Source organism: Cygnus atratus, chromosome 11 (genome assembly GCF_013377495.2).
Source record: "Cygnus atratus isolate AKBS03 ecotype Queensland, Australia chromosome 11, CAtr_DNAZoo_HiC_assembly, whole genome shotgun sequence".
NCBI classification, from domain to species: Eukaryota; Metazoa; Chordata; class Aves; order Anseriformes; family Anatidae; genus Cygnus; species Cygnus atratus.
Genome location: NC_066372.1, coordinates 5551219 through 5578638, shown reverse-complemented (window position 1 = coordinate 5578638; position 27420 = coordinate 5551219). Strand labels below are relative to the sequence as shown.

Genomic DNA, 27420 nt, shown 5'->3' with positions numbered 1-27420 from the left:
TATTTATTTATTTTCCTGAGGACGCATTTACCATTGAGGGCTGTGTGAAAAGCAGCTCAAGAAAGCATCGTGCTTGAAGCGTTGAATTCTTTAGGCTTGTCCTGCCCACAGAAGACAAACATGCAGCACTTATACTTTATCATGGCATCTGTGAGGAGAGGGCTTTCTTTTGAAGTTTGAATTTTGTTTAAACTTCAGTCTCATCTCAGCTAATGGTACTATTTTCCAGAAGAAAGATCTTATATAAGTGATAGAAACAGATACAGAATGAAGTGTTTATTTCTGATGCTCATAGGTGAATGCACTGTCACTTGAGTACATGACGTTACTTTCCTTTTTTTTTTGTTGCAGTACTTACTGCCTTCACCTACTGCAGCAGAGATGGATGACTTGCACTTCAAGAGGAGTAAGTTAGAGTAGAGCAGAGCTGCTTTGGAAAACTGTAGGATTAACAGGTACTTCCACCTAGGCAAAGGGGGGGAATTAGAAGCCTTGTAGGTGGGGATGAGGAGGAAGCGTCGTCATTCCCAGATGATAACATTGTGTGATGTATTGCTGGAGATGCATACTCTAATGTATAATCATGCATGAAGGGATCATTTGCTTTTGAAATAGAGGTAGATAAAGAGGAAAGGAAAGTTGGCAAAAGGTATATTAAAAATAAAAAATGCTTGGATAGTAGAAGTATGACAGTTATAAGCAATGTGAGGTTTGGAGTCTAGATAAGAATTTTTCAAATAGCAGCAATTCTGTAGTGCTGATATCTACCTGGACTCCCACTGGGAGCTGCAGGAAGGAGTATCTTGGGATAGTTGTCTGTTTTGAACTATTAAAGATGAAGCTTCCCTCAGAGAATAACCCTTCTAGTTACAGACTTTACTAATCAAGATTCATCCACATAAGAATAACTTGCTTTATTTCTTAGAAGACAGGTTGATTATTTCCATTCTGTTGTTTAAGCAGTTTTTGAACTTCATTTTGTAAATCGATGTAAGGAATATTTGTGAACGCATCACTAGCTAGCATTATTTGCAGATTTCTGTCTTTCCTTTTACATCTGGAAAGATCCCCCTCACAGACCCTTATCATCTGCAACCTTTGTGAAAGTTCCTCTCCCATCAGCTATTGTACATAGATGTTCATTTTCAAAGAGTGAAATCTGCTGGTTTTTCTTTCCTAACCATTTCTACAAGAGAGAGGCCTGACCTTGTAAGTTTTTCTTTCTATACATACTCCACCATTGTGTATTAAGGGTTCACAAGATCTGACTGAAAAATTAGTGAAATTCCTTCACCTGAGTACAGTAGTTAGATTTAGCTAAGACTTAATAAAGTGGTCATAGCAGATGAGTTTCTTCTCACTGTCATGAGTATAGCAACATCTTAAAACTAAAACAAAAAAAAACCAGCTCACAATTCAACGTAATGGTTTTGTAACACTACCTGTGGGAGTTCTGGTAGGTATGCAGATCTAGTTGCTTGAGCACCGTAGTTCAGAATGCCAAGTAACTTAGGGCTTTTGGGGCTCACTTCCTTTTTCCCCAGTAAGGTATCCTTTCTATGGTGACTATCGAGAGTCACCTCTGCTTTCCAGTTGCTCTAATTTGGATTTGTTGTGAATGACAGCCAAGTGCTTATCTTAGCATGACGCTACAGGGTTCTCTGAGGATTTAGTGAGATAGTAATTCCAGCAAAAATTGAACAGAAAATTCATATTTTAGCAGATAAACAGAGATGGAGAATGTATGTTCTCATGTATAGACTTTCATCTTTACGTCTCACTGTGTTAAGAGCCTAAGTTCACAGGAGGAACTTCAGGCAGTTAGGGTTTTAGGAACGACATTGGAATAAGCCCCTGAGATCACTATGTGGTCTGCTTCTCTGGGTAAGCTGCTGAAGAAAGAAGCATAGGAATAAATGGAGAAGACCTTTCATATCTGAGGTTTGTAACAGTTGATGTAAACCTTAGTTGCACTAACAAACTAGCAACAGACAGTAATGACAATGTGACTTCAATTTTCCACAAACATTACTGTGCCCATTGTTTGGAGAATCACATGGACAGATCCCTCGAGGACCTCTGGAATGAACTCCGTAGGTTTCCTGCCATGCAGAAGACCACTGGTCTCATACAAAGTGACCCTGTAGCACCGGGAAGTCCTCAGTCATGGGGAATATCAAGGCATTACAGCATTTCATGGGAAGGAAGAAATAAAGCACATCAAAAGTCAGGGGGAACCAACTCTGTCATGAAGCATTTGCAACAGGGCAGAAACTTTTGAAGTGATTTTTGGTAATAAAAGTTGGAGAAAGCTCACCTACGTAAGTAAGCACTGAAAGGTCTATAGGTCTGTCCCTTACTTTAGGAGCTCTAAACTGATTAGAGAAATATTATTAGCATATCACAAAGGAAGAGAACATGGGAAGAAAGAAGGGGGGGGCAAGATAACATCTATGTTGGTGGTGATGGTGGTGATAATCTTTATGTGAAAATTCCCTGAGGAGGAGGAAGTGATGAATTTTTGAAGTGTATGCTCCAAAAGAGTGAATATTTAGGCAGAAGTAGGGAGTCTGGCTGAGACATTAGCTGCAGTTCCTAAATCAAGGTGATATTTGCCTCAAATCAGATGAAACACAAGATTATAAAGTCATTGGTGTGTTGCATGCGTTAAACCAGGATGAACAGCTACCAAGGAACAATAAAATCACGCTCTATGCCTCTTTTTTTTTTTTTTTTTTTTTGTACTCAAGTATTCCCAAACTATTTAGTTAAGTATTTCTAAGCAGCTTTTTCCCCCCCTACCACTATACATGCTGTAATACAGGGTGAGAAGCCCAAGTTCCACAGGGACAGCGCCTGTCTAAGCAATATTATAATAACCTCCCGGAAGGAGTAGCTCTGTTTGGCATTCAGTGCTCAGGTTCAGTGAAATAGCTGATCTTTATGCAAGAGAACAAATAATAAAGAAAATAAGATTCCCCCACAGCCTGCCATGTATTCACTACCTTCATGCATGAGACAAACAAGGGATATTTGGGTAGACTTTGTCTCCCACTGTGCCCTTCAAAACCAAGATCCTCTGCTGTACTTCCCTGTTTCGCCCGCCTTTCTAGGGAGTTTCAGAAGTGCTTGTTAACTTTGCCTTTCCCTGCCCCAGCAAAATGGTCACAGATTCCTAACTGAGCGCCTGGTTACTGAAGCGACTGGAGCAATGAAAAAGAATGACTGCTGCACAGATCAGATTCTGTTCTAGAGTGACATAGGAGTCTTGGTTGGTTGGTCGCTTTCAACAAGCGTGAAATGCTATCAAGCAATTGCCATTACTGTCTAGAGTCGCTGATACCAGCCACCACAAAAATAACATTTCAGTGCAAGGGAAAATGCACCCATTTGGTTTAGTCAAATCTTAGAATAGGCCTCAAAACTCATTCTCCAAACGCCAAGAGGGATGCATTTTCAACAACACATCAGAGCAAGTGCATGGAAATGAGATTGCTTGCTTCTTGTTCACAAGCAACATTTCTTTAGAGCTACCATGCTCTTCAAATACACACCAAATCTCTCTCTCCTGGGAGTGAGGATTTTTATTTTTTTTCCTGAGCTGTAGGCTTTCTATTAAGGAAAGGCCACCCTGACTGCAATTTCTTGGGCAAGAGGGGTTTTTGGAGGTTTGTTACTACCTGCTACCAGGTTGCATGATTGCTGTGCTGTCTTGAGTGAGGGTGCAAGTTCTCTCCCAGTATTTAATGCTCATATTGTTTCAAAGTCCATTACAACTACTAATGTAGGAATAGTCACAAAGGCAGGCTCACAAAGAAAACAAATATTTCTACTCTTATAAACTGATCCGGGATGGGAGCGAAGCAAAGGCTTGCCTTGGCTCCAAACTCTTACTATGCAGCATAGCATGTTGTTGCCATGCTACCAGAATTGCTTGCCTTGATATTTAAATTTACCCTTAACAAATTTGCATTTAAAAAGAATGAACTGTTAACAGTACATTAAAATATAAAATAACCTGACAAGCCATAAACCTTGCCATCAATTTGTTCATATATTTCTGACTTCTACAGATCTTTTTTTTATTCCCAAAGTTAACCCTGCCACAACAACAGAAATCCCAGAGACGAATGAACTGACAAAATCTGGAAAGGCACTGTTGGTAGTGCAATAAAGGTTTATGTCAAGAGAGGAATATAAATGATAGTTTCCATACTTAACGAAAATGTGCATTTTGCCTACCTCAGTAAGTGCCTCTTGCCATCCTTTGTAGTCTCTGATTTAGCATTACAAAGGAAAATCAGAGTGTAATGATATTTTCGTTATTGCTGAGCTGTGGAGGAAAAAGAATGTTATATATGTATATACACACACACACACACTATTCTTTAGATGCAAAAGCTTTTGTTACTGGAACGTAACTCTTGATTAGAGATATGGCAGCTTTAAAAAGAAACTTATCCCGGTGATATTCTTAGCCAGTCAATCAGTGTGGCTTTAATTATGTAGAAGTATTTGACATTTTATGGCCCAGGAGATAAGAGCCGTGGCATACTGGATGATAGGCAGAAAGAGGAGGAGTCCTGTTGGTGATTAGAAATTTCATGCTTAGTACTACATCAGTGGTATGAACTGAGCAATGGAGAGGAACGCTCCTAGTTAATGCTGAGTGGCATTGCATTTCTGATGTTAATAATATGAAGGTTTTTGGTGGCATAATTCTTCATTCCTGGTAAATATCTGCCTGCTTTCTTGATGAAAGGCTTGCCCTGGAAATACCTGTGTAGTAGCAGTAGCGTGCCTTTAAGTCAAATGTTGTTTTTTAAATGTAATAAAGTGTTTTTCTTTGTGTTTTCAATAATGAGTGGAAATCTCCCTCTATTCTTCTAAAAGTGAAAGACACAGAAGGTGTTATATATACATTATTTTATATATATACATTTTTATATATTATATATATAACACTTGCTGTTTTCAGTACATGGAAAGAGATCACCCGAGGGTTTTTCGCAGCTCTATTCCACACTTGTGCAATAATAATAAATTATCATTACAGCATGCGTTTCCACTGATATTTGCCTGTGTTGATTATTCAACACATACTCCTCAACTAGCTGCAGATCTAATTAGGAATAATGATTTAAACAAAAAAGTGCTGTTAAGATTATATTACACAAGGGAAAAATAACCTCACATCAGTTTTATTGCAGCAAAAGATGTATACATTAGTACTGGGAGTCTTTTGTAGTATTACACTAGGTGAGATTTAGCTTTTGAATGTTGTATCAGAAAGTATCAAAGCAAAGGAAGTAAATTTGATAGCCCTGTTTTACAGATAGGGAGACACTAAAATGACTTGGCTATAATCATTCTCCCTGCTGGGTGACTGAACCAGGAGTAGCACTGAGGTATATGCAATAGTTGCCTACCGGTTTACCCGTGTTACCATCCTGCTCTGTACAATAGCAATAACACAAAGAACAAACTGTCAGCTGATGAGTTTTCTATCATCCAGACATGCTGCTCACATTTTCATGTACCAATGCTTTGCTTCATGAGAAGGTATTTTGTACAAAACATGATAAAGACCCATAATCATCTATGGTTTGCTTCCTAAAGATTGGTATGAGGGAAAACTGAGTGTGTATATTTATATTTTCCCTTTGATATTTGCAAAACTACTAGCCCTCTGTGGCAATATTTTTCTTTCCTGTGCACATATGTTTTCATTTTGGATTTTTTTTTAATCACAGTTTAGTAAAATCTTAGGCTTATTCTTGAGACAGCATTGAGTTAATTGGGATTTGTTAACACTTCTTAATATTGTGATTCTTGTGATATTTCATGCTTTAGCTACTGCTCCAGCTGCTGGTGTGTGAGAATCTCAGCTTCAAGTGTCTACTCACATTGGCTCCAAGAATGGAGAAACTGTGAATATGTACTTTAAATGTCTAAGGACAATATGACATCTGTAAATAATTTTGTGATTACTTGTGATTGGCAATGCTATAGCAGTTGTGGTTGGAAATAAGTTACTTAATATTAACAGGAGTCTGTTTATATCTGAATGATATAAACTCAAGTTACCGTTTGTCTTTCTGATGGTAGTTAACATTTTTATAACAGTGCTTAATAAAAAATAAGCCAGCCAAATGCCACCTAAAGTTTCTGAACTAGCTGTTTTATCACTAAGTACTTCATGGTGTTACATAGTTCCATCTATGTAATGATAATCCTAATGAAATTAATCTCGTAATTAAGGTAATATAGCAAGCTAATACGGTATTGGTAAATAAATAACATCACAAGGCTGGGAAACATTTGCCTGTACTGGTAGTCCTAACTTTCCCAGCCTTCCCATGTTCTGGCACAATGGGTTGTGCCTTTTGACAGGATGAAGTCCATGTTGCCTTTAAGGTTGTCTCCCTCTCAACATTGGAGGAGCCTGTGACCCTAACTGGGGCTGAGGACTGATGGGCTGACATTGTGTCCCATTGGCACGCTGACTGCTACCTCCTCAGACTGGCCTGGTAGTGCTCCTCCTTCCTCCTGCTCGCCTCCTCAGGCCACCCATGGGAAGCATGCCCAAGTCAACGGGGACCCTCACGTATCATAAAGACAACTAATGGGGGAAATTCAAACAGGAGTCTTCAAACAGTAAGGTTTGAAGTGTTTTTCCCTCGTTGCAAGTTTACCATACACATGGAACTAAACTAACCAACACAGTGGCATCCTGAATAAAATGGAGCTGCTCAAAAAAAAAAAATAAGTCTTTATTGTGGCAGAGCCTAAGAGCCAACCAGGAGCACAGCATCCCTTTGTGGTAGACGTTTAGAAAGACAGCCGTAGACTGTCCTTGCTCATAAGACTGACCTAACTAAATAGACCTGACGGTTTGGTATCTTCTGTTTACATTTGTCTGACAGAGGAAGAGACTGTTGCAAGAGTGTAAAAATGTGGTGCAGCCAATATAATCTCATATTGGGGTAGAGATAGGGTGTGAAACACTGGATTTAATCACTAACAGACAAAACGTTTACTGAAAACTTGGAATAATAGGTATGTCCATAATTATCAGGTAGAAGAGCCTAAATGTACTTAACTAGAAAATCTTCATTTCATTTTACTACTTACTTGAATTTTGCTCTTAACCTTCTTGCTGGCTTAAACTATGAAGATGAAAATAGCTACCTTCATAAATGAATGCATTAAAAGATTTGCCTATGTAAGTATGAAGAACATGGGAACCCACACAAGCTGGAAAAAGGTTCTCTGCTGTGGAGATTATAAAGGGGTGGCTTTGCAGTTATTACACTGATTGCAGTGTTATTTGTCCTTGACCACTGCTGCGTCAATGTGTGGGGTGTGTTGGTCTGGTTTTGAACGAACTCCTCCAAGCCTGCTTCATTCACCTGTCACCTGTAGACTTACTTACAGATTTTTAAGTGTTTTTTTTTTTTTTTTTTTTGTGGCAGGAAAGTCTGTATAATATTCAACACGAAGAAATCCTGGTTAATAGGCTTTTCTGCAACAGACTTAATTTAGGGTTTATTTGCCCCCAGCTGACTGTTGTTACTGTAGCAAATAAAAGATGCAGAATTAAATGGAAAGGAAAATACTATGTGACTGTTCAAGGCTTAAATCTGATAAAGAGGTGTCAAATAGCACAGAAGTTGATTACAGCCCTTCAATGTAGGCTACAAATGATGGTACAAAATTGTATCCTATGGGGAAACCTTCCAAGTGCCTGCCAAAATCCACCAAGAAAGCCCAGAGAAGGTCTGCACAGTGCTAGGTTGTTGTTTTGCAATTGGAGGCAAGTTCTGTTACTAAGGGACAGTGACATGTCTTTGCAATTCAAGTGGCTGCAGGCTAGCCTTTGATTTGAGCTGGATGCAGCTCAACAGCTTTTCATGACAAAATTTTTGCTGTTTCTACAAACTTCTCTGAAGCCCTCTGCCCCCGGAATGTCCCACCTGCCCTAGCAGGGCTGTAACGGTGCGACCTCTTATGACATGGGACTTCTCGCTGGGAGGATCAGGCTGCCATGGGGTAGTTGTTCAAACCATTAAACTTACAAAACCATTAAACTTACAAAAACGAAGCCTAGTTGACTTAATGATAGAAAAATAGGAATTTGTCCTATTGTTAGAGGAATTAGTCTACGTTTGACTTTCCCAATGAGCATAATTATATACGTATTCCTTAAAGATCATATTCTGCCAGCTATCGTACTTCGTGCTATACATAAACGTAACTGTAGGCAAGACATTATTTTTTCTAAACGTGATACCAGAATTTATACACTTACTGTCCAGAGCATCAATTGAAGAAAAACCATTCTATTTATGACCACATAATCAAAACACTGAAGAATAAATATTAGCAAGACTCATATTGCCATTTACATTCTTGCTTAGTAGCTGCTTACTGTGTGCTTAGTGATGAGAGATACAGAATACTGAATTGGAAAATGCACAGATAAGTAGAAAATAGGCTGTGATCCACAGCGTATCAATGTGCTGTCTCAGGTAAGATATTCCAGTGATTTGTTAATTCATTTTGAAAGAAAAAGCATTAATTCCTGAAAGTGTTATCAAAATGCATAGCTACATTTACTGAGAGCCTAGGAAATGTACTGATCATTCAAGCAAATTAAACAGAAAGGTGTTGTCCTACCAGAAATGAAATAAATTGTACAGGAAAATCTTGTTTTCATATAAGCTTATACCTATATCTCTAAAGCTTCATTAATATTCCTCAAAATACATTCTAATCCTTTGATAAGCCAGTGTGACACAAATAGGGTAATAAACAGATACGGAGCATGAGGCTTCCTTCATGTAGCTGTCTTCCATACTTGGGCCCAGCTTTAATAACCCTGCGCGGAGGTACAGGAGCCTTACACTGCAGGATTAATGCCCTTTATGTGACAGGTCTGTTATGTATGGCTTTTTTCCATCTGATATCATCATTTTACATGCTGCAGTCAGGCAAGCTGCATTCCTCAACAAATCTCATGTTTAGGCCAATCATTGATCCGATTAACCCTGACACTGCATCTTCTTCAACCACAGTGTATGTTTAATGAGGAGAACGGCTAAAGCTGCATTGATACTTCTTGGAATATTGCATAACAGCAAATTTTCAGCTTTCTTCTTGTTCTGTACTGCATTGGTGCATAATTAGCCAGTCGATTACTGATAGGGAAGGTCTGTCTACATGTGTGAACTTCCATATCTTCAGTTACAGACAGACTCATTCCAGCTTCAGATGCAGAAGACCAAATAAATAAAAAAAAAATCACAAAAGAACAACAAAACCAGTAACGATTGAAAACAGGCTGAACATTTCTGAATAGTTAGGATTTTGCTTGATCACTAGAATTCTCAATGTTCCCATCTACAGCAGAGCACAGGATGGCAGCGAATACAAAGTAGAGAGAGCCAGCTGTTGTCTCCTGTACTTTGCTGAAGCAGTTAGGACATACATACGTACAAAGACTACTTAAGAGGTGTAGCCTAAAAAGAGTTAAGGTGCATAGTATGAACCGCCAAAGGCTTATGCTGATCTGATCTAGAATTTCTGCTCTAATATTTGTGTTTATGTTTATTTTCATAATGACAGCTTTATCACATGGTAGTGGGCAGGATCTACAGTCTCCGGTGTTTGAAATGTTTTTTCTCCCTATCTCACTTGGCGAAAGTGAGATAAACATTCACCATCCTTATGAAGGTCTAAAGGGAAATGAATGGTTCCTCGGATTTTGAACAGACTGATGTTAGAAGGGGAGCGATGCTCAGAAGTGCTTCATCTACTGGGGTTTCATCTCTCAGCAGTTGACTTGTTTTATTTTCCCTTGAGTCATCAGGATTCCATTGTGTTGCTACAGAAAGCACACAAGATCAAGATGCCTTTTTGCAAAGACAGTCAGAGATTTTAATAAATATTCAGTCCCTTCCTCTCCTTCCCAGAACAATCCAAGATCAGGAGAAAATAGCACTTCGTTGCCCTACTTTTTCTGAGGAAGTTTAGTTTTTTCATATGTTCAACAACAACTCCAGGTAGACAAGATCCACATGGCTTTGTTCTGCTTAACAAACTATTAGGATCTGATGGGATAAGATGACACGTGCATCAGAGCCCAGGCAGCTAATGGCATCTGACTTCCTGGCTTTAAGTAGAGCCTTTAAAACAACAGAGTTAATACTTACACTTTAAGCACAGAAAGTCTGTTCAGTCAAGGATTTAACTTGAACTTTGCCTGCGGATTTTTAGAAAGGGATTTCGCCACCTTTACTGAAAACCTTTTTCAAGCTAGAGTGGACAGTCTAGATAGTCACAATTTTTAAAGAATTTTTTAATGGCTGGCTAATTGCATATTTTGTTTTATCCAGATACCTCATGTGCGTCAAGTTTGAAGGTACCATTCTCTTATATCCCAAAGGATAAACAATCCTTTCACAAGATTATGCTTCACCCCTTGATGTTATTTCATACTCTTCATTTTGAACCACTCATGAGGGTATTTCATTATTTTCCAAGCAGCAGAGTAGTCTTTTATAGCAATCACTACAATTTGCAGAGCACTTGAGCGGTGAATTGTCTCTCTCAAACCTCAAGACTTTCTTAAAACTGGTTCTTGGAGCTGACCCTGCCTTCTAGCCAAAGACAAATGTCAGAATCTATGGAGTTCCAACAGTTGTTCCTCTCTCCTTCCACTTGGTTCCACAGCTTCCCAAAGAGAAACAGTGGCATGTTTTGGAAGTTAGGCATAATCACTGAAAGATGAATGTTGCTTGTTCTCTATGTAGCCTCAGAAAAGAAAAAAGACTTTAAAATCTTATGTTCAATAAAGATATTGAGTGAGAAAAACTACAGTATAACATACCTCCATCCTCCAACATAAAACTTAAAAAGAATCCCTATCTTTAGTATTGCAATTTCATGGGTAGAAATCTGGATAGAGTAGTAATCGCTTGGTGAGAAGACATTCTTTGCATTGGTTATACAATAGCAAAAACAGTTTACATTTTAGAAGACTCAGTCTGGATTGACGCAATTTCTCTCACTCGATACCACAATAACATTTCAAAACAGGTGCTTCAGTAGAATTGAAAATAAGCTTTCTCTAACTCTTCACCTTACTAATTACTTACTCCTGTTAGAGATAAAAGATCCTGATTCTTCAATGTACAGAGAGTCTACCGCTCTCATGGAAGATGTAAACATTTGTGTAAATTGCTGGTATTTTTCTGGAAGATCTGTCTGCAGGACATAAAAACTAAGCCACAGAGAACCAGAGTTCAAAGAAACTAACATCCTAAATTCAAAACTCCACCTACCCTAATTTGGGATAAAAGATTGTATCACTCAACATTGTGGTTGGTGGGGATGATCTGCATAAAATATTGTGCTGAAATTTGCATTGTAAGCTGTAGGGTGGTGGGCTATTTTCTTTTACAGCTAAATCAAGTTAATTCTAACGACGGTCCTCTGTGTCCAGCAACCCAATAGCGAACAGCATTTTGCTTACCCTGTTTCTCAGCCTTTGTTTGCTTAGTTAAATTGTTTTGTATTGAGCATAAGGGACAGATATTTTTGTAAATTCAAAGTAAATGCAGTTAGGTTTCACAGATGCAGGTTTAAGGAGATTATTTATGCAGTAGGATTTAATATCTGCCAACACGCTGTTCATTTGCTTGATACCACCAGGGACTAGTTCTTTCATTTGCAATTTATAAATCCTCATCTTCAGACATTCAAGTTTTCAAATATCTGAATGTTTGAAGCATCCCACAGTTATTAGTATCATGAATTCCATCTCAAATGAACTATTAGGGTTTATTCAACCAAAATGATACATGCTTTATATATGATTGGCCCAGTTTTCTTGTTTGTTTCTATTCAAATGGAACAGATTATGCTAACCCAGTGGCTGTTGAGGAGCGACCTGGGGAGCTGCCCCTTCCCTTTATGTACATTTGAAGAAGAGTGCTGCTTTTTTGTGCCCTCTGCTGATAAATTCGGGGATAAGCCTTCCTGAGGGACATCAGCTGGAGCTCGGAAGCAGATATCCAATGCTTCTTCCTTCCAAAAACCTTGCAACTAGTAATGAAGAAGCCAGACCTGTGCACTGTGTGCCTGATAAGACCGCAGGCCTTGGCAGGCATTGTAAATACAGGTGCGACTGGGTTTTTCATCAAAGCCTCATGATGCCTAAGTGACTGTAAATGGTTTGCAGTAGCTTATGAGGTCATACACTCTGTACAAAGAAGATATTCGTATTTCTGTAGCAGCTCTGTACAGTACATTGTGATATGCAAGTACTTTATTCTGTATAGTAGTTGAGGTGTAAGCTGTCAAATGATTCTGCCCCTTCCCTTCTGGGCAATATTCCTCAGTTGTCTAGGTCTAGCAGTCAGTGCTGGTAGCTGCTTTCCCCTGTCCCCAGTCATCGCTGGCTTCTCGTCTGCTCAGCTCTGCTGTATCTGACTGTACCACAGACAGAACCGGCAGGTCCAAGGAGAACAGGAGCTCTCTCAGACTTGCCATGCAATAAGTGATAACCTTCTCATAAAGCAGGATGCTTAAAACATTAAAATGCAAGAACAGAAGGTGAAATTAAAATGTGAGTCTTGCTTGAAATGTCTGAGTTAGCTGCATCTTTATGCTGTTTTCAAAGTAGATTGCCTATTCTTTTATAATTAAAGCTTGAAATTATTATGTATGCTGCAGTGATTGATTTCAGAATAAGAAAGAATTCTAAGAATTCCTATGAGAGAATGCTTTATAATAATTAGTAATACCCTTTTAGAAATTTGAAAATAACCCCGTTTCTTTCTCAGTGGTTTTCATCCTATTATTCTTGGCAAACATTCTCCTATGCTGTATTTCTAGTGCTGTGAAAGCCATTCTGGACTGTTGATAGGCTCAAAACTCTAACAGTTTGTAGTCAAATGGCCAGATGTCTTGATCATTCTGTGCTGGAATGCTGTGAGCTACCAAAATACAGACTAGCATTTTGTAAAGAGGCTGCAGTTCCCTATGGTCTAACCAAGAGCTCATGTTGTATTCAGCTTTCTTTGTACTATGAAAAACTGATAAAGGAGAGAATTTCCCCTTCCAAGATTTATTAAGTTTTCAGTGCTACTAAATCAGAAATATGTATTCTGTTATACTGTAATTTTGCAATATAATGCATCTTAAGCATATTTTGCTACTGCCAAGTGCCATGAGGTTATTAATAATTTATGAAGCTTCCTCCTATATTAAAAAATAATACTTTCTCTGTCTTGTCTGACATTCAAAAGCCAGAAAAATGCAGAGAAATGAGAAAGAAAGCTATGGAAGAGGAGGACAGTTGAATATCATTTCTGCACCCGTGCAAAGGTTGTTTTCATGTACTAGAAAGCTGAGAGATGCTGCAAGATGAAGCCTGCAGCATATATGGAATAGAGAAACAGGCAAGGCTGGAGACAGAACCTCTGTATCCATCTGCTGTCCTCACTTGAGTAGTGAGATGCTTCAGTAGGTACTGCAGAGCAACTAGAAAAAAATAACTTCCCTTCTAGAACTGGCAAATATCCCTATTACACAACACACATACAGTGGCATGCTCAGAGAGCATAATTCAACCTTCAAAGTCAAAATGTTTTTCACAAGCCTCCAGATAATACCACCTCTATACAAAAAAAAAAGCTTATTTTTGTGCATTTAAAAGAGGAATTCATTCTTTCATACGATGTCTAAATTTTAGTTCTTATGTATCTCAGTGCTGCTTCCTAAAATTGCTGATGTGGGTATCTTTGGTTTTAATATAGCTGCAGCTGATCCTGACTAGATTTGTTTTGTTTTGTTTCATAGTTCTGCTAAAGCTTCGAATCAGATCCGTTCGTGAGGCATCTTGTACTACATACAGAAGTACCCCTAGGGCATTGTATAAATTAATATTCCATCCATGATTGTAGCTAGTTGTTAATTTATCATTTGGCAGCGAGAAACAAGAGACTAGATTACTGATTAATTATAATCAAGCTTTATAGAATGCTCACGTGTATGCTGAAGTGGCAGTATTAATGTATTGGTGACAGCCTTTTGCAATCTGCAATCTATTTTAGTGATGGCAAATCTAGCAGTTTAAGAAAAACGTAAGAAGTGGTAAACAGTGCCAATAATTTTAGTTTAGCTAATTAAAATTTTATGACTGGCACAGAGGATTTAAATTTGTGGTATCTTCAAGTTTGGCTTGGGAAATAAAGGAATTCTCAAGAGTTGACTTTTGCTGTAACCTGTCATATCTTATTATGCTGCTTCCAACTCTCTGATTTAAAACAGAACAAACTTCTATTTGTTCTTCATAAAAAAGGAGAGGAAGCATAGCCCAGTAACTGCAACCAACAAGTACATCTGAAATACTACCATGATTTCTATCAGTGACTGTTCTAAGAAACTGCATCCCATGATCATCCTAAGAATAATTAGGACTTGCTACCTGGGAAGAAACTTCAATAAAATACCATAAGGAGATATACATGAATTTCGATAATCATCTGATATATATTTATCAAATGAAATCCAGACAAACACAATAATATGTCCTCTTAAGCATACACGGCTAAAGTGAACAAACAAATGTCTTCTACTTATGTGGATGCATGGAAGAGAGATGCTCTTCTTCATCTGGGCTCAAAACAGCTGCGCTCCATGTATAACTCCAGTTATTTGAGTTTTTGAAATCATGCCTGCTCTGCATTACAAGTTTGGGGGCTTCGGATTTTATTTTAAAACAATAATCATTTAAGAAGAAAAGTGTTAGACTTTTCAGGCTTTCTAATGAATTCTCGTGTTCAGTCTTCCTAATGAGTTCTTGTGCAGTGTCACAGGACCAGATATAGCCTGATGTGAAATGTGTCATCCTTAATTTATCTCTGCAGCAAAGACATACAGTTGTGTTAAGGACAGAACTGACTGGGGTTGGCTGCTAGCTTCAGGACGAGGCAGGGGCAGGGCCAGTAATGAGTTCTAAAAACCTCTATCTGTCAGACATTGTGGCTAGAAAACGGCAGAAAAATCTGACAGCTTTTCACCTGGTCCTGTAATCCAGTTTCACTGCCACCATCTTTAGGCAAGACTATTCTTGTAGTCTTCCAGATGTGGGAGAAATGCTATCAAGGACAGTGATAATAAACAGTACAGCACAGGTGGTTTAGGAACACTGACGTGAAATCCTGTCCGGGTGAGCGGTACTTGGAAAAGGGAGAGGCCCCGGGCCTGCTCCTTGTAGGAAGGGCTAAAATGCTATTGTGGGTGCTGGTTTCAAGTGCAAAGAGTCCTCTCATTCTTTCAGAGAAGCCAGAGGAGGGTTGTGGAATCTCCCACTTGGTTTTGCCTCTCCCTTTACCCTAAAGAAACAGCTCCTATTGCTTTGAATGGGAACATTTGGTTGTCCTTAGCCTTTGAAAGTGGACATGAGTGACCATAGTTCTCTTCCCACTCTTCTGACTCGTTCATTTACTGCATTTTCATTTAGAAGACACTGCTAATTATGAATTTCCTCAGTGCACACTTTGATTTCACAGTAAGAGAGGTGTTAGGTGCCTGCAACGTGTGGTGCTGTGACTGTTGGAATATATCCTTTTCATGTGGTTTGCACATCGATGCTCTATACTGCTGCTTATTGCCTTGTATTTATCATTTAGTGTGTCCTATAATTTTCTCATTAGTCACCCTTGTTTCCTAATTCCACAAAGTGTTCATTTCTTAGTTGATCTGTTTGAAGTACGTTTTAGAGATATACAGCTATCTGTTTTGCTCATTCCTGATATGCTTCATTTCTTATCCATATGCTCCCTTTTTGACTCTCTAGTCAGTTGCTGTAAGCCTGTTTTCCTAACTACCCAAACCTCAGCGCTCCTCACAGTTGCAAAAAATAGCAGTCATATAAAAAGGGCCTTTACTGAGATATTCAGCTAATTCCTCTGCATCACGTCGGGATTTCAGTGATAAACAAATTTCAGGAAAGGGCTTAAATTCACTTGGGCTTAAAGGTCAAAAAGTACAGGAAAAAATCTGTTAGATCTGTCTCGTCCTGAACAAACAAGATATGCTGCCGTTTTGCAATAGTATAGTTGTACTAGTTCATGCTGGCCAAGAACTGGAAAGAGCATTCTCATTTGTTGTGCAGTATAATCAAGTGCGATGCAGATTTGCAGACCTGCACAACAGCGATAAGACATCAACACTTCTTTTTACGCTGCATCAAGCGTAAACAGGAGCAGTTTGGGGTATAATGTAGTGGATTTTTGCCAGTGTTTCATTTATTGTCTGTAGCCAGTGACATGTAGGCATTTTCTATGCAGAGCAGCAGCTATTTTTTTTTTTTTTTGAAATAGTTGCCGTAATTGTGGTTTTGAATGCAAAGATAATCTTTCTAGATTAGAAAACACTGGGTTTAAGACTTTAGGCCATAGGTAGGTAGCTAATCCTCAACCCCTTGAGCAATTTTAGAGCCTTCAGTTTTACTGGTTGTACTGTAAAGGTGACACTATTCATACAGTTAAGGATTTGCAGGATTGGCCTTTTTCATTGCTGAAGCACTAACATTTATTTTTAATAAGATGCTCTAGTCCTTCCATGCAGACCTGTGAAATGGTTGCTGCTTCACAGATTACGGTGATGTTTTGGGGCTGCAGTTAGAGCAGAAAAGGGAAATAATAAGTAAGAATAGATAGCTTGTGTCATTATGGTTTGGCGTCAAACCGATAAAAACTGAATTATCTTTGCCTAGCTGCATAAAATCTGCAATGACTACAGTGATTTGGAGTAGAGGCAAATAGGAACATTGTTAAGTGGATTTTGAGACATTTCATAATAATTGTAATAGGCTACAAAGCAACTGATGATATAGAATATCCTGAGTTGGAAGGGACCCATAAGGATCATCAGGTCCAACTCCTATATTTATAGCTACTTAGAACTGATAGAAGAGAATTACATATATTTGATTTTTTATAGTTTAATATATTTTCCTTCACATAAGGTATGTAGGCATGTATTTACTTACTCTCGCATGACATATAGGAGTTTTTTTTCTTAATTCAGTTCATTTCTAAGGTCCTTCTGTGTTACTTCATATCTGACCTTTTCAACTAAAATTCAAATCCATGCCTCTAGCACTATTTATGAAGTAATTGATTTCTGGAAAGTAATAAGCAGGCTAATTATTTTAAAATTTCATTTAAGTTCAATTATGTATTGACTTTAAGTATCCTTATATATATAATTGTGTCTGTGTACGTTTTTCAGGAAACCTAGTTGTTATAAAACCAATGGTAATGGGTAGATTGTACAAATTGCCCTAGGAAAAATAGAACTGGAGGTCTCTGGTACAGACTAGACTCTTTGTACTAGACTACAGGGAAGTGGAGTCCATGATAGCATAAGAAAGATACTATGGCATTTAGAAAAGTGGCAATAAAGCAGGCTGTAAACTGTAATAAGTGTCACTAGCTAGCTAAATGTGATTCCTAAAGAATTTGAAACATACTTAAAGTTCCAATTATGTTGGTCTGAAATTAAAGTTTTGTGATTATAAGATTAGACATGTTCAAGTGAGACTAGATTACTGCAAAGTATGTACTCTTAAGTGTTTTTATGCTGGTGGTATTTTTATGAATCTTCTTTAAGAGAATATAGCTGTCACTATAAAAGCAGGACATTCTTAGCAGTTTCCAGGCATTTTCTAAACGAGGAGTGTATTGGGAAATAGCAGTTTAAGGAGGAAGTACACTTTTCTACTAGATGTGTTCTCCTGTAGTGTAACTTAAATATCCACGTGTAGAAATCAGAGAGCTTAATAGATCGATCAGGATTTGTTTACAGTTAAAATTTACATTACTTTAGTATTTAGAGTGGATGTAAACCAAATGGTACAGTGCTTTTCCTAACAACAAGAATGTAGGTTATCATCACCAGCATGTATTCTGGTAGATGCAGTCAGTGTCAGTATTCTAAGTTAACTTTTGTTTCCTTTGTTCATACGTGCCCCTTGCTTGGCGATACATGTTTTATGACAGAGTCCCTGCTGAAATGTATCTTAAAAGATTTCAGCGAAATTAAGAAAAACCTACAATTGGAAACTTCACGAATGAGCCATATACTCAGTATAAATTCAAATGAAGTCTAGTAATTTCACTAATAACTTGGAGAAAGTTAGGTCTAATCACCCAGGGCCAGCGGTGGAATAAGGATAAACTGTTCTTAGGAATTGTCATGTATCTGCAGGTTTTTTAATTTTTTTTTTGTAGGGGGTCTTACTTGACTTTTCAGAATTTAATGTTTTCTTTGCTGAAGTCCTAAACCCTTAGATACTGTACAGTCTATTGATTTTGTTCTCCATGCTGCAGCTAACAAAATGGATGAAAGCATATGGTGATGAAAATACTAGGGGTTCTTCATCTTCACGACACTGTACAGATACTGGATAATTAATCACCCCAGCACTGCTGCAGAATGGGTAACTATCATCCTCATTTTCACCTATTATTTGAAATGTTTTGTTCCCTTTTTTTTGAAAAAAAAAAAAAGTAATTTTGCAGAACCAAAATTTTGATGTTCTGTTTTATTTAGCACCTGGGACCTCAGAGTGCAGTACTTAAATGAAATCATCATATATTAGCATATAAATAAAGCCAGCCTGGTATTCTGAATTTCTGCAGACACTTTTTTCAGAAATGAAAAAAACAAGTTCTTCCTGCTGGCACAAGCATGAAGAAGTCTGTTCATGTACCAAGTATAAGTAACAGAACGAAGTCTGTCTGGTTTTACATACAGGAACTGAACACAGTTTTAAGGTGATAATTAGAGGTCTTGATCTTTTCCTTTAAGAAAAAAAAACTTTAGAATTTAAGGTGGTATAAAATGTATCTTGTACGTCAAGTAAAAGTTAATAAACTGTCCCTGTCTCACTTCTCTTTTTACATAAACTGAATGAAAAAATAATTTAGATTTTAGTTTATATGTACACAGACAGGTAATACATTAACATGTAGGTGTAGTGGTTCATAAAGAAGTGCTAAGGGAGGCTTCAGCCGGTGCCAAAGATACAGAGCATTGTAAGGAGCCTCGGGACTTGTGTAATTCAGAAGATGTTAAAAGTATATGTTTTTGTCCTGATCTATGTTTCACTCAGATGGAGTAGCTGATCAGAGGTAAAATGTCTGTCTGTTCTTTCTATTGCATAACCCAGAGACAATTTGTCTCCCTGTACCCTTCTGCTCCCCAAATTACTTGTAATAATAGACTCAATTTATTACTCATATTCAACTTGAGTTATTTATTTGTTGTATGAGTTCTAGGTTATTCAGAACAGCTGTAGAAAGCTCTGAAGAAAGATTATTTTTTGAAAAAAATCTTACAAACTCATTCTTACTGTTTATTCACTAAGCATAGTTGTTTTGAGCCTTTTTGGAGAATTATGTCCTTTGTGCAATATCTTTGCATAGTAGCCTCTGTTTGCCCTCTAAAGCAGAAGCATTAGTCCCCTGTTTTGGTGATTCCTTTCTAACTTTGTGCCTCAACATGAGGATGAACAGATCTGCTCTGCCATGACAGTAGGGTACAGCACCGATCTTTCCTGTTCCAGAAAGTTAAAGTTATTCCTTCCTTGACCTTTTAAATAAACATAATTGCTAGAGCTTTGTTTAACTGAAATCCATGGGGTTCATCAGGTCAGATTTGCTAGAAAACCTAGCAGCATTTCTGTAAATGCTAAGTTGGGATGCTATTTATTCATTCAGAGTGCATACGTGGTTCTGTGGGTTAGACGTAGAAAATTGCTGCAGTATGGTGCAGTGGTACATCAGCTCGCTGCCACCTTTTGGCACTGATCCCAAAGGTTGAATCTTATCACAGCCAAGTTTTACAGTATTTGTAAGCCCTACTGTGTAAAGGACTGGAGAAAATTAACTGATCTCTAATGGTAGATCTCAAGGACATTATAATAAGACAATGTAGTAATATAATAACGCACAATGCAGTATAAATGGCAGATTGTATAATTGTATTTTACAAGAAACACATCCCAGTAAGTGGAGAGAATGTGTTTAGAATGCTGTAGAACCAAGTTATTACAGAAAGATCAATTAAATGGGATTGACCTCAGAGGCCTATTTAAATGGCTTTGGTAGGAAGCATTAATATCTTGGGTACAGTTTCTAGGAAATGTACCATCTTAGCTGTAACTTTGTTTCCCGGACTTTTAATATGTGAATAGAAACTTAGTGACTTTGTTATGTAAGATTGCAAAGCTTTCAATTAGAGTATTAACTTCAAAGGCATTTTAGTTTTGGAAACCACTAGAAATTGAGTCTAAAAACAAACCCCTTCCTCTAAAATTTCACAAGACTTATTGTTTCTGCTTAAAATCTCGTACTTGTATGACTGCAGCAACTGTTTTAGAAGACCAATGGTGCAAAAGTTGCAGATGGAAAAGCCAGGCATACTGAAATACAGAGGAGAACTTTCCTTTTGATGATTACTTCCTGTTGTGATAATTTTAGGTAGTTTCATTATAGAAAGTTATAGAAAGAATTAATTTCTCAAGTTACCTTTAACCATAATGTATGATAAAAGACGGGAGTAGCAATTTTTTTAACATACATGTAGATGTCCTATTAACATCTCTGTAGTCTAGCTTCATTAGTTTTTTGTGAACTATCTGTTTGCAAGACTAGTGAGGGGATAAAACCCTACAGAGCTGAACAGTCCAAGATCTGCAAAACTGCTGGAGAAGTTTTCTTGTCCTTGGTAAGAATTTCCATCTGATCTTCATCTAAAAGCGCCAAAGTGTTCCTGCACCTCTATCCCTCCAGTACCTCTGTAGCACAGGAGGCACAGAAGTAGCTTGGCAAACTGGGTTTCTGAGAACCCTATGCAACGATGCTATTAAACAATTCATCTGGTATTATATACTTGAATATTCAAAAAGCATTTGGAATATTAAATATATCACTTACTGTAGGTGAAGTTTCTTCATAATCTTATCCAGCTTCTGCAGAAACATCATCTATGTTCTCCTGAACTGCACTGCTTCAAGTATTCTTTTACAGAGATAATCTTCGAGAGTCTGGTCTACATCCTGTGAAAAAAAAAAAAAGAGGAAAGAAAAAAACATAAAACATAATTCTTAATACAGAATACTCAACTGCTATCCAAAAAAAGGGAATTATACATGGAAAACTTAGGTTAAAAGTAGCATTTCAGATAAATATACCTAATTTAATCTGCCAAACCACTTAACATCAGTTTATATTTTGTTTCACAATTATATTCTTGTTAGAGTGATGAGGATATTTAGCAGTATATAATGTATACTTTCCATGCCTCATACATACATTTATTACTTTACCTAATCTTAATCCATTTAATTATGTATATACTGGAATGAGCACATGGATTTAACTGAGAAAGATATGAGATCATGCATAGCTTTACCATTAAGATTTTGAATTGAATAAATTGGTAAGATAGAAGTTCAGCTGTCATTAACCTAGTGGGTAAAAAACCTTTTTATAGGTCATTTTGATCCTTATTCAAACTCTAACTAACACATCAAGGTGACCTCTTCTCTCATCTGAGAATGGAATCCGTACTGAGAAATGCAATGTATTAAGTAGAGATCACAGTAACTTAAAATGACTGTGTGCCTGTTCATTTAACAAAGTGATTTTTTAAAAATTTCTTTTAATACTTGTGTGGATAGGAAAATACTAACACATACTTTGTGGAAGAAATTAGATGATACCACAACAGCACATTGTACATGTTGAAGATGTATATAAAAACTTAAGGATGTAGAAATATCCCCCCCAGTCCTCTGTTCCTCTCTCATCTTTGAGACCAAACCGCACTCCTCATATGGCACTGCTCTAGAGCTGCTTTCTGTTTTAAGACTTCTCATTCTGGTAGTCAAAGATCAGAACCATTGCTCTGTTCTCAACTACCTTTGACATTGCCAGCATGTTTTTCTTCTTGAAATTTTTCCTTCTCCTGTCACTCTTTCATGGCTCTATCCATTTCTGTTCCCTAAATGTTTTTTGTTTTTTTTCAAGATGTTCTCCTAAGGAATCTTTGTTTTCCTGTAGAAGTCCATACAGCTCTGTCCATTGTTCTTTATTATTTTTCTCCATGCCTTTAGCATCGGCAAATCTCAAACACAAGTTCAGTTGCACCCTCTAGACAGAGAATTAATACTTCTATTCCAGGCTTACTGTCTTCTAATTTTTAGCTGTTCTCTTAATATTCCTAAAACACAAATATCCTTTTAACACATCTCTAAAACAGTCTTTGTATTTTTCCTCATACTCCTGTTGTTTCCTTCCTTAATCATTGTAGACAATGCTTTTTTACTTATCGTTCAAGCCTGCAGACAGCATCTCTCTTTTTATGTGCCTTCTTAAATGTAGCATATTCTTTCAGTATCACATCCATGTACATAAACTTCTTTTACAAATTCTAATTAAGTCATGTCTGATTTCCATAACATTTCCTCTGACCTTGGTGAATGAAATTTTTTTTTCTTGTGTATAATCAGTACTACCACTACAAAGATCATTTTCTTACACTTCCTGATGTGACTACATTGCCTTCTCTCTTGTCAGCACTGCTTCTTTTTGTATTATACTACTACTACTACTACTGATTAAAAATGTCTGGCTGTTCAAGTGAAAACTTTTAAAGTCCTTATTTCTGGTTCATCAGCCAACTGAAGAGATGGGACTTTATTAACACATTTATTTTTTAATAAGCATTTTGTGCCTGTTCCAATGCTGGCTTTTGCATCTAGGAGATGGTGCTATGGAACACTTGGAAAGACTTATCTATATCCTGCAAATTAATTGTTAAAACTTTATTTTGCTGTACTATCCACCTACCAAAAAAAAAACACCAAAAAAAAAAACAAACAAGCAAGCAACTGAAGTGCTAGTGCTTACTGAGATTGAGCTGGTAGTGCTGTCTTTGTATTCTCTTTTGCGGGATTTACTTTTTAGCTGAATCACGCATTTCTTAGAATATGGAAAATCTTACTGTTCTGTGTTTGACCAACCACTGCAAATATTATGTCTAAGTACTTTGTAGTATGAATAGTAAAACATAATAGACTCAATTAATTTCCTCTGACTCAGTGAACTGCCAGCACAAGGAAGAAGAATATGTAGTTCTCCTACCCTTCACAGGAGGAAGGACAGAAATAAATATGAGATAGCTCTTTACCAAATCTACTTCAGCTCATTCTTCTCAAGTATTATACTAATAATTTCCTTTGTCCAGTAGGATAAAATGTAGTTTAAACTTAAGTTTTATCTTCTCCAATAAGAATTAGTTTAAAATGTTTATGGAGTATAGGGCATGATCACAGTTTCTCTAGAAGAAGGCACAAATGAATTCTTTTTAGATAACACAATGGATAAGATATAAAATATATATATAAAATGTAAAGTTGGATTCTGTTGTGAATTTTCAGCATCTGTATGCATGTTATGTCCATTGCCGTAACCTATTTAAAATGACTTTGAAGGTCCGACTATATGGTCTCTGGAGAGATGAAGGAGAACTTCAGTCCTCAGAAGTTAGTCAAGTCTTTTATTAGAAATGGGGAGAAGAAATAAGTTGAGAACAGAGAGTGCGTGTGTTTCCTGGTATGAGACACCTTACTTATTCTAGGTTTAAGTTTGTTCTGGAGAAGAGGTGAGGTGATCTGAAATTTAAAACTCCCAGATGATGCTGGTAAAATTCTTTCTTCTCATTTCTTTCCCCATTAAGAGTTAAAATTTCCCCCCACATATTACTCCAAAAGTATTCATGACATCTACCTTGCTTATAGGCCTAGGTGATTTCCTGCCCTTGTTCTGAAAGGTATATTTCTGCTCCCACGTCATTTCAGTCTATGGAGTATTCACCAGTGATACGGCTATGTCAGAAGTGAGCAATTTAGCATCAGAGAACTTTATACTGCTTGTTCTTGAACAGATGGTACCCTTACTCATTTTGTAAGCATAAATTACTACTAAGCTTAGAATAATTTATTCACTCCTTAGAAGTGTAGCCAGTAGCTTACTAGCTAGCTGCATGAGTTTTCACATCTATCAGCTCAATCAGTGATCCAAAAGCAAAACCCTGCTCTTGGCACATCACGTTCCTTTTGTGACACTCCAGGGAGGACTTCAGGCCCCTGAACCAATAGATGAATCGGGATTTCTTTCACCTCTGAAATAATGCTATGGAGGATCATCTTACTAGAAAACCTCCAGGCATGATTCAATACACATTACCAACATAGCTTAAAACAAAGATATGCTCGTGGAAAAAAGCAATGCAATAGAAATTGCTTAAGGACACTTCCTATACGTATTGTAAAGAACGTTCTGCAGGTTTATAGTTTTTTGGAATGTTAGAGTTCCTGTGAAGCTGAGGAGACATTTGAAGGAAATTACTGTGTGCTTTAATTTTTCCTGTTCTTGAGTAGATTTTGGGCTCAGCTGTTTGGATGAGTTTCAGCCAAGATCTGAAAATGCAGCTGAAGAATGAGAAAACACTGTTGAAGAATGACCATAAAATAATACTAAAATTTTTAAAATCTTGCAGGTACAGGGTTTGATAAGCATATAGAAATAGTGGTGCCCTAAGGCAAATGCGTAGACAACAGACCCCTTAGAATCAAAGGCTACTAATTCTACAAACCCTGTTTAAAAAACAAACAAACAAACAAAAAACAAAACAAAAAACCCCCAACAAACTGCATGTTGATTTCCTCATGCACCCTCTCTCCCTTGTGTACACTGGCTCATCCTAATGTGCACATTTTCTTCTCTACTATGATTTTGCTGTCATTGCTTTGATTCCTTAGGTCTGTTTGTTAAAGCATGCTTGTCAAGTAGAGGAGAATTGCGTCCAACCGGGTCACTCCCTGCACTGTATGTAGGGTTCTCACTCGTAGCATGTAGGCTGATGGTAAGTCTGGACTGGTTGTGTCTTACTAGTAAGAAATTCCTGCAGCAGATGTGGTCTGAATTCTCTGTGAACTGCTGTGAAATGGACTCATGTTCTTTTTACTGTTGTGGTTTAAAGGAGAGAACAAGTTTTTTTGTTTTTAAATGACCATCTGTGAAGCCTTACTTTCATTAAAAGGGACAGATGCCAAGTTTTTGGATACGTGTTTATCACACAAGGGCCAAAAGAAGATTGAGTCACATTATACTAGGAACTGTAAAACAATAACTGGTATAGCTGTTAATACAGAAAGATGTTTTCTTTATTTATTTTAACTCATGGATGCTTCCGATTTTGGGTGGGTTTCTCACCTTGGAGTAGGCAAGAGGTACTAAGCAGATAGCACGTAATCTAAAATTTTTACAAATTAAGAATCACTTAATTTCATGGAATTCTTTCAATTCAGGAGAAAGATTCTGACATTCCTTTTTGACCATCAGGCATTTTATCTGTTCACATCGAACTTTATTTACATTCTTTCAGATGCAAGAAAGATCACATCAGACTATGTTAATTATTAATAACAGTGTATAAAGATGTTTTTGTGGCTATTTTCCCTGGATAATAGGTGGGTGTCAGTATATTTTGAGGTGTTTTGGACTTATGTTTCAGCTCAATATGTTCCATTGAAATAAATTAGGAATATATATTGGGTATATAATATGGGTATATACAAATCTATTTAAGAAAATACAATAAAGCAGGGTCAGACAGGGAGCTAGAGACCAAGATTTCCAACAACTTCTGAAAGGAGATCCTCTATGACTCAATTTTTCCACATGCAAATTGTGAACATTGTCCTCCTTAACATATTCCGATGATTAACCAGCTAACGTAACTCAACATGATGATCAATATGAGTTGTTTTTCTCACAGAGGAGACACTTCTCAGAGAGAGTCCAGAATACGTGGTATGATCAGAACTGGCTTAGAATGGAGAAAGCAGCCATTGGGATGCCTTTAGTTTTCACTTCTGCAGATTAGCCTGAAGCTTTCTAAAGCATCCCGTCAAGTAGAAGCTCTTTACAAGTATGTATTGCAGAATTTGGCAGTTCAGAAAACGAAGTTTCCCTTATTATATCTAGAAATAGGAATTTCTGTAGCAATTGATCATTTCAGGTCTATGAGCCTGAAAGATGACTAATTTGTTCCCAACTCCATCTGCCTAGTAAAGTTTTCTCTTGTAGGAAACTTTAAATAATGTTTCCTCTCTATGTAGACATGAAGCAGCAGTCTCTAAGGTTGCTTTACACAGCCAGAGCAATGGCTACTCTTGTGATCCAAATGCTCTGAGTCAAAGGAGACCTTCACATTTTGTTTTGTGGAAAGAAAACAATTTCTTAAAGTAGGGGAGATCAGATGGTAACCTGCTGGGAATGAAAACGTGCAACAGTAAGCAGTAGACAGGGAATTCTATGCAACTGTACTGATTAGTTGTAACAATAACATAAGTAATAGATGCTGGAAAAGCTAACAATACAAAATAGTAATATTGCTGTCCTTGAACAGTCTAGGATAAAATGCTTTACCAGATTCCTAATTTGTTCTAGGTCAATCCAAGTCATGTTTACTGTGCTTTTGTAACATTTCTACTTATATAGTCTGTAACTTTTTGCCCATTAATCTCCCATCATAAGGTCTAAGAAACTCTGGCCTGTGAGTGAATCGACATATGGGCTACACACATTGGACAGACACTACAGGTCTGCGCAGAATGCCCTATGTGTACAGGGCTGTGGTTTGATGGCAAAGCATGAACCTGGTGCTACTGTTGCACCCCTAACATCGGATTCAGAGATAAGAGCACAGAGCATTCTAGCTGGTCTCTAAGAGTCAGTATAATTTCTGTACTGTGGCATTTTTATAGTTTTCTATCACTTTAACTATGCCTGCAGGACTGGTGCAGCAGTGCTGTATACCAGAACAACCACTGCTTCTGTATGTTTGGAGTTACCACTTTAACAGCTTGCACTCGCCAGCCCCAAATACAGCGCTAACATCCCAGAGTGAGATTAGTCAAAAATCTGGCATGGATGTTTATTTTTAGTCTTGGAAATGTATGGTGTGTCATGGCTTTACTCCACTGAACAGCTAGTGGGCAGGTGTTCTAAAGATACTACAGTATATAAATGATAATTTAGGACAACTTAGAGTGATCTTACCTCTGGGCTTTGCAAGTGTAAGCCTAAGGATGAGAACAGAAGAATACTTTGGCATAGTCTTAGATCACTTGACACACCGTAAAATTCATCTCCTAGGCCTCCTGTCATTAGTTTCAACAGCGTGTTCCTTAATGGTGACATTCTCGTCTATGCTGCATGGGTGGGTTTTCTCATCAGTATCTGTCACTATCCTTTGTCTAGCTGCTGA

The 27420-nt window shown here is 37.5% G+C and overlaps 1 protein-coding gene across 5 annotated transcripts in view; it reads left to right on the top strand.

The window, feature by feature from the left end:
* Positions 1-27420, top strand: part of APBA2 (amyloid beta precursor protein binding family A member 2) — a 98888-nt gene that overhangs the window by 2922 nt on the left and 68546 nt on the right. The window contains exon 2 of one of the 5 annotated variants that reach the window (XM_050712968.1): positions 352-406. The exons of 3 other annotated variants lie outside the window; for them this stretch is intronic. The gene's annotated coding sequence lies outside the window, so the exon portion shown is untranslated. Of the gene's footprint in view, positions 1-351; positions 407-18418; positions 18518-27420 lie in introns of those variants that run through there. One more of the 5 variants, XM_050712966.1, reaches the window with a different exon arrangement.